The 8,871-nt window shown below is 44.6% G+C and overlaps 1 pseudogene; it reads left to right on the top strand.

Moving 5' to 3' along the window:
* Nucleotides 1–5,757, top strand: part of LOC110328428 — a 16,149-nt pseudogene extending 10,392 nt beyond the window's left edge.
* Nucleotides 5,758–8,871: the final 3,114 nt, after the last annotated feature.

Below are 8,871 nucleotides of genomic sequence, written 5' to 3'. Positions count from 1 at the left end.
AGGAGGAAAGGAAGGAAGGAAGGAAGGAAGGAAGGAAGGAAGGAAGGAAGGAAGGAAGGAAGGAAGGAAGGAAGTGTGGGAAGGTAGACAGAGCAAGAAGAGGTTGTAAATACAGTTTGAAGGCCTCTGTTTGCAGCGTGCCATTGCCACTGACACAGAGAATGGCTGCCTGGGGAAATTATTGCAGACCAGAATGAAAGAGAAACTTCCTTGCCGACCCATGGTATTTTCTACTTTCTTTTTTTAAAAAAAAAAACAAAAACAAAAAAACAAAAAAAAACGTTTTTTTTTAAAAGATTTATTTATTATATGTAAATGTCTTCAGACACTCCAGAAGAGGGTGCCGGATCTATTTACAGATGGTTGTGAGCCACCATGTGGTTGCTGGGAATTGCACTCAGGACCTTCGGAAGAGCAGTCAGTGCTCTTAACCTCTGAGCCATCTCACCAGCTCCTTTCTAGACTTTCAAATCCAGGTGAATATTCTTCCTGTTTGTTATAGGATTCTCAGAACCCAGAAATGCTGTGGACCTGACTGAATACTTTCTTGTTTGTTCTTTTGTTTTGTTTTGTTGTTGTTGTTTTGTTTTGCCTTTATTGTAAGTTTTCCTCCCTCCCTCCCTCCCTCCCTGGTCTCTTCTCTTTCCTATGTTGTCCCTGATTTCAGGAAAGGGATTTGGGATTTGGGAGGGGATAATAAGCATGTACCCCTCTTTGCTTGCCGCTTCTATGTGATCTTTTAATTTCTCTTTCATTTTTATTTATATATGTATGAATTTGTTTGTTTTTGCAGTGTCAGGAACGAAACCCAGGTTCCCATTCATCCCAGAATCCCTTGAATTCTTAATCTATTGAATCCAGACATGCTGAAAATAGTACAAATGCACACATATGGAGAAAGACAGAAGAGAGACCCAGACAGCGAGACAGAGAGGGATTTTTAAGGAATTAGCTCACAAGTGGGACAGGTAAGGCTGAAACCTGCAGTAGCCTAAACTACCTCATGACTTTTGAGCTACCTCAAACTTTTGTTCCAGGGGATCCAAGCCTCTCACACAGATATGGATGCAGGGAAAACACCATTGTACATAATAAATAAATCAATTAATTTTAAAGAGAAAAGGAAAACATTGAGGGAATAGTTAACATTCAAGCCTTGAGGCTGAAACCTGTGGGCTACAAACTCAGCCCATATTTCTTTGTTGTCTGGAAACCAGCTCTGCCATTAGGGTTACAACTAACGAGACAGGGCCCACCCACCCTGTGAAAGGCAATCTCAGAGTCTACAGATTTGAAAGTTAATTACATCTAAAATATACTTTCATGGCGTTCGTTAGTTACACTGGTGTTTACCAAACAACTGGGCACCATAGTTCCATCACGTCGGCGTGCTTCAAGCATCATGGCGGCTTTCCTTTGACGGCTGTATTTACGTTATCCTCTGCTGTTGCCATCAACAGGGTCGCTCCTGTGCTCAGTGGTGACACTTTCCAGACACCTGAGCTACAGCAGAGATCACAGGCCTGTCACTGTCACTCACGTCAGAATCATTCCACGGTTTCCTCTAAACATGAACAGAAGGATTTCCCACAGGAACTAGGGCCCCCTTGAAGCCTATTTCTTTTTGCTGGCTTCGTTATTGAATGAATTCATCTTGACATAATGGCAGCCATCTTGAGTTGTAGCAGACAAGATCAGCCCCAGAATAACCTGGTTGGGGTTTCCCACATAGTTTCCCAGCCAACTGTAAAAGGATACAACCATTAGAGAAGCTTTGCAGTTTTACAGCTGGGCCATGGTGTTAGGAATGCGCCTGTCTGTTTGATACTAGCTTGTGATAAACCAGGTACATTCTCCTTTAATGAGGTCACTTTTGTCCTATCCAACATATGCACTTCTCCTTCTGACCCAAACTGTGAGTATCCACTTGGCCTTGTTGCAACCCAGAACCTCACCTCTGTCAGTAAGCCACGTGCTGAGCTACATTCCATGTAATCCAGAATCAGTCTGCCTCTTTGTTTGTTTGTTATTGTTGTTGTTGTTGTGGCCTGCTCTTCACCCCCAGATGGTTGGGGTTTTTTGGTTTTGGGGGGATTTTTGTTGCTTTTTATTTTGGAGACTAGGTTGTTTCAAAGCAATATAAAGATAATAAAAATATAATGATGGCCACTATAAGAGCCTTCCCTGGGTTTTTGTGACATAATATATTTTTAGAAAACACAGACCAACTGAGCCGCCACCCAGGCCCAGATCCAGACCTTCGAGATGGCCTGCCCAACATCTACCCCATCTGTGAACTGCTTGAGTGTGTGAAAGGGCTGGTCCTGCAGAACCAAAACTGCAGGATCTCCAAGACACAAGGCAACAACAGGATGGCTGAGAGAAGGCCAGGTGAGGATCCAGGATTGAAAGTGCAGCAGAGGGCTGGAGAGATGGTTCAGTGGTTAAGAGCACTGACTGCTCTTCTAAAGGTCCTGAGTTCAAATCCCAGCAACCACATGGTGGCTCACAACCACCTGTAATGGGATCTGATGCCCTCTTCTGGTGTGTCTGAAGACAGCTACAGTGTAGTCACAGGAAAAGCCAGACCAATGGCTTAATGCAATGAACGTTTGCAAGTGTGTGAACAAAAGGATATACTGCATGACACACTTGCAACTTCCAAAACAAGATGGGTTCTTTTGCTTTGTTTTGTTTTGTTAGTTGTGAGGTTGCAAGGGTGGATATGGAAGGATGGGGAGATGAGCCGGATTGGGGTGCATGAAGTGAAACTCACAAAGAATCAATAAGAAAAGTTTGTTGTTGTTGTTTTTTTTTTTTTTTTTTTTTAAGACTCTACCTTTTAAAAACTGGTGCTTCCAGAGAGATATCTGCTATATTTTTTTAGCCAAAGAAAGAAGAGACATCATCCCCCATTCAGGAGGGTTTCTGAGCGGGGGATGTGGTTTAATCAGTAGAGCGCCTTCCTAGTGCGCATGAAGTTTGATCCTTTACAAAGCATAAGCAGACCTGTGAGACATGCCTATGGTCCCAGCTGAAGGGGGTGAATTGGATGTCCTGGGAGTAGCAGTGAGACTGGGGTAGGGTGAGACTGAACCTTCTAGGCAAGAAGGTGTAGACTGTGCAGACTGAGGCTTTGAGAGGAGCATAACAGATACTATGAGGAGCTTTGATGTCTATGGACACTGAGCAGGTACCCTAGGAGCTGCAATGCGCTTTCTCTCTCTCTCTCTCTCTCTCTCTCTCTCTCTCTCTCTCTCTCGTGTGTGTGTGTGTGTGTGTGTGTGTGTAAGATACAGCACAAGGAGGATCATCTCAGACTCCTAACTAGAGACACAATGGCATTCTAAGCTCAAGCCCACAATTCAGCAAGGGTTATTATCCTAGTGACCATCCTGGGGCTACTCCAAGACCAGAACTCATCTCCCCCAAGGGTTACTGACTTGACAAGCTTAGTTTCCAGAATGATCTAAGAGAAGGAGAGAACGCACAGGAAATGACTGTCATGGGATTTGCTGCAGACTGTGGTGAGTGGGCCTCAGACATAGATTTATGTATTGGAGAAAACAAAACGAAGGTGCCATCATTCTGGTGCTAAGAGGGATCCTTGCTAGTTAGAAGGTGTGTGCTCTTTGATATCTAGCTTTGCTCTCAGACCCCTCCCACTAAGTTGTATTTACTCTAAGCCTATCCCATGTAGTGACTTGTTGCTTCAATGTCCTTTTTCTTTGAAGTCCATCTCCACCCAGGACTCTGGAGATCTTCCCTTCTTCCTGCAGAAATAAAATCTCTTACAGAGTCAGTTTATGTTACTAGAAGTTCTGGCTTTTCACAGTGTTCTTTCCTCAAATCAAGCACTCTTCTGTGTGGAAAGCTGGAGTTCTCAAACTGTTCTGTGTTACACCAGCTCCATAAAAGGTTATTTGCTGTTCCAGAAAACTCTGTCCCTGCGTTTGCATTGTTTGTTTGGTTTTGGTTTTGGCTTTGGTTTTGGTTTTGGTTTGTTTGTTTGGCTGGTTGGTTTTTTGAGACAGGGTTTCTCTGTGTAGCCCTGGCTGTCCTGGAACTTGCTCTGTAGATCATGCTGGCCTCACACTCAGAGAGATCTTCCTGCCTCTGCTTCCCACATGCTGGGATTAAAGGCGCATGCCACCACTAGCTGTCATGTCCCTGAGTTCAGAAAGCACAGCCTACCAGTGTCTGTTTTGAGAGACCCAGATGCACGCTAGCACAGATGACTCTGAGAAGTCTGTTAAAAGCTATGATTGCTTCGGTCATTCCATGCTATTTCGCTTTAGGACACTTCTCTCATGGCACACCAGTGGGCACTGTCAGTTCTGTGGACTTGATCTGTTGCAGGAGAAGGAACACCAGACTTAGGATAAAAGGAAATCTGTTCAGGCCAACCTGGCCTCCTGTGCCTCCCTGAAGTACTCTCTTTCCGTTTGAGTTGATAGGCATGGCAGTTTGGTTCACAACTATGACTGAATAGTCTTTCTTGGAGTTATTTAAAAACTGGAACTGAATCTGGAGGAAGGACAGCAGGTTATTCATTCTGTGAACCTCCTGGTGGTGAAGGTTTGGGAGAAACCAGACCAGACCAATATCCTCAGTGCCCTGCTTGTTTTACTTCAGCCTGCTAGCAACAGCTAGTTCTCCCAAATTCCCAGAGTTTGTTATGAAGTATCTGTGGAGAACGTCTTGACGATTGTCTGACACCATCAACAGCATTAACCTAGACAAAATTCTTCTGGAGACCCACATTTTCATGAAGGTCTTCCCCAAAGAGAAACTGAAGCAATGCAAAAGTGAATTTCCTATAAGGACTCTAAAGATCTTTTTACATGCAAATTACAAGGACCAAAGATCCTAGACCACCTTACAATGTGATTGATAATAAGAATGGGTCAGAACTGGAGGCCCACCTGTGTCAGAGGACGAAGCATAACCTGGACCAGGCTGGGAGCAAGTCTGGTAGGGGAACAGAAAAGGGAGCTTCTCCAATAGATGAAAAATCATCAAAGACCAAAGTAAATGATTTCTTAGCTAAGATTTTTAAGAAGATTGGCTCTAAAGAGAACACTAAGGAGGTCCTAGCAGAGTTATATGAATATAAGAAGAAATGTTCATACTGGCATTGAACCATTTCTGAAAAATTCCTCACAGTTCTTTCAGAGTTATGTTGAGAGAGGCCTTCGCGTGATTGAGATGGAGAGAGAAAGCAAAGGCCGCAGTCCCATTTCAACAGCCATTTCCCCTCAGATGGAGGTCACATGTGTGCCCACCTGCACAAGCACCGTGTCCTCTTTAAGTAACACACATGAAGAAGTGGGGCCTTCTTGTCTACCTGGGAAGGCTAAAACTTCTCCGGCAGCGGTGTGGTCTTGACAACACGAAGCAGGATGACCGACCTCAGCTGGCCTTCTTGCTCTCCAAACCAGCACTTCCTCCAGTTGCCTCTTTCACAGCCGTGCTCCATAGCAAGCACTCACAGCTTCGGGATTCCCCAGGACAGCGCCAGCGTCAGACCTGGGTTCCAAGCAGACCCACTCTGCAGGAACCGTGACCACCACCTCCTCCTCCTCCTCCTCCTCCTCCTCCTCCTCCTCCTCCTCCTCCTCCTCCTCCTCCTCCTCCTCCTCCTCCTCCTCCTCCTCCTCCTCCTCTTCCTCTCCCCTTCCCCCTCCCCCCTCCTCCACAACAAACATTGATGACTTGGAAAAGAGACTGGGGAGAATAAAGAGCAGTCGCAAATGAAGCTGCCCATCCCTCCGCACTCTGCAGCTTTAGTTTACGGATCTAGAAGACCTGTAGTGTGAAGCGGCCAGTGCAGGCACAAACTGGTTTTATGTATCAGACTGCAGATGGGGAGGAGCACTGGTGGCTCAAGTCTGCGCATGCTCTGCTTCTAGAAGCCTGACTGTGGGTAGGTTAGTGTACGAACCTAAACTAGACTTCTAAATAGCTGCTCCCTCAGCTCAGAGTAAGTTCCATATCTTGTTTTTTCTGTTTTGTTTTAATGGCTCATTTGTGAAATTGACCTAAAATGTTCTAGCTTTCAGCCACTAAAAACTCTTCTAATAGTTCCTTTTGAGTTGTGAGCTCTTCTTCTGTAACCCTGAAGGGACACTGTATTCTGTATGAATGCATGGCATGACACAACTAATTTAAGAGTCTTTTATAAATAAAGTTTGCATTAATTATATAAAAAAAAAAAAAAAACCAAACAAACAAACTGGAGCTGAACATTTATCCAAGAATAAAGGGAGAGCGCTGAGGAGGGGGGGGGGGAATCCTCGCGGTCTGACGACTGATCTGCCTTCAGACCCTGATACCTACAGTCTTCCAGATCAATGACTCCAAGCACATTATAAACCCTTGTCAGTGGAATTGATAATGTCAGCTCCAAGGTGAGCCCTAGGAGATGGTGACAGGTGATTGTACTTGCAAATCTCAATCTATTGCCTGGTCCCAGGGAACATGGCTGCCACATATCACCATAGCAACACTGTCAGAGTAAGGCCGTCTCTGAGAAGAAGACTGAAGGCACCATGAAATTTAAACAGTATGTACTTGAAACCCTACCTTCGCTTACATCAGGCATGCCCCTCCCCGTACCTCTCTGCTCCTCCAGTTAACATGTTTCAATTCCATCCTACTGAGGATTCCCAGAGGCCCCTTCCCACCTCAGGTTTTCATCTCTGCTCTTAGCAGATCCAAACAGAGGCCCCTTCTTCCGTCAGTGAGATCATGCACGGCAGTGTTTGTGTAATAAGCTTCATTTAAGATGTAAGGTGACGGGCATAATGTGCTTTAGCGCAGTAGAAAACTGTCTGGGTCTTGGAAGCTCATACTAGATGTTTGTGCTTTTTACATGACATTCCCTACTCGAAGCCCAGCTAATTTCCCTCCAGCTTCCCCTGGAGATAATGAGGTGGCATTTTTCCCTCCAAGGCTTTCATCTATAGTCTTCTCTTTCTAGACGTCCTCCAGTCCCTACAGTTCCTATCTGTTTCCTCTGCAGAGAAGTCTGGCCCTCTTCGTTTTATATCCAGAGCTGTTTACCTTCCGTGTCCACCCAGGTGTTTTGCTGAACAAAGAGCCTTGTACTGAAGAGGAATGTCTGCCTTAGGGGAAGATGCAGCTGCGGTCTGTTATGACTTTAAATATTAGCTTTCCTCTTCTCTACTGCAATTCTAATTACTATGGAAACATGCCTAGGAGAGATGTGACACACTAGACAAGTATGTTGGATGGATTATTGCAGCAGAGATTTAGAAGATGCACCGAAGGGAAAATGGTGGAACCAGATGGCTGGGAACCAGGCTGCATGGCTTTCCCAGGTAGACCAGATGGCTGGGGACCAGGCTACATGGCTTTCCCAGGTAGACCAGATGGCTGGGAACCAGGCTTCATGGCTTTCCCAGGTAGACCAGATGGCTGGGGACTAGGCTTCATGGCTTTCCCAGGTAGACCAGAAGGCTAGGGACCAGGCTACATGGCTTTCCCAGGTAGACCAGATGGGTGAAGATTAGGAGTGAACAGGGTGGACAATGGAAAAGAAAACAGAGGTCTGGGTGTAGAATGGGACCCATAGCCTTGATGACAGATTGAATAATATTGAGCATGTAGGTGACAAACACTGATAGGCAGAGAGGATGAGGATGAATCCTAAGTGTTAAACCAGGGATAGCTGGCATGGTGCCGGGCTATTGAAAAGAATAATGGCCATATTAATATCAGTGGCTTCCCTCTCTGTATCTTAGTTAGGGTTCCATTGCTGTGAGGCGACACCATGACCAAGGCAACTCCTAAAGGACAAACATCTCGTTAGGACTAGCTTACAGTTTCAGAGGTTCAGTTCATTGTCATCACTGAGGGATACAGGGCAGAGAACAGGCAGGCATGTATCTGGAAAAGCTGCTGAGAATTCTGCATCTTGATCTGAAGGCAGCCAAAAGGAGATTGTCATCTGCAGGCATCCAGGAGGAGAGTCACTGTGTAGGTGGGGTTTGAGCCTACGATCCCTCAAAGCCCACCTACACAGTGACACACTTCAACAAGGCCACACCTCCTAATAGTGCCATTTCCCATGGGCCAAGCATATTGAAAACACCATATTCTGCAACTCTCTTACTACTAATAATAGTTGAACACCCCCCCCCCCCATTGAGCACAGACAGTACATTAGACACTTGATGAGTCCTTGGTGTGGGCCTTGGTCCATGCTATGTTGTTAGAATAGTACACAGGCTGGGAAATATCCTATCTTTCTTATTTATTTATTTATTTATTTATTTATTTGCCTTTTATGGAAACATTTTCTTTATTTAATATACCCTGATTATGGTTTCTCCTCCCAGTTCCTACACTCCTCCCCTCCCATTCAAATCTACTTACTTTCTGTCTCATTAGAAAACAAACAGGTTTCTAAGGAATAATAATATAAAATAAAATAAAATCTAATAATATAGAACAAATACATTAGACTAGGACAAAAACAAACAGAAGAAAAAAGTCAAGAAAAGGCACAAGAAACAGATATAGACTCAGAGACCCACTCATTCACATACTCAGGAATCACATTAAAAAACACAACAGAAAAAACATATATATCAAAAGACCTGTGTGGGGAAATAGAAAAATAAAAATAAGATATGCGCTGAGCAGTGGTGGCACATGCCTATAATCCCAGCACTGGAGAGGCAGAAGCAGATGGATCTCTGTGAGTTCAAGACCAGTCTGGTCTACAGAGTGAGTTCCAGGATGGCCAAAGCTACATAGAGAAATCCTGTATCAAAAAACAAAAAGGAAAAAAAATGATGATAAAGAAGAAGAAGAAGAAGAAGAAGAAGAAGAAGAAGAAGAAGA

Source organism: Mus pahari, chromosome 10 (genome assembly GCF_900095145.1).
Source record: "Mus pahari chromosome 10, PAHARI_EIJ_v1.1, whole genome shotgun sequence".
Lineage (NCBI taxonomy): Eukaryota > Metazoa > Chordata > Mammalia > Rodentia > Muridae > Mus > Mus pahari.
This window is presented reverse-complemented; position numbering and strand designations above follow the sequence as displayed.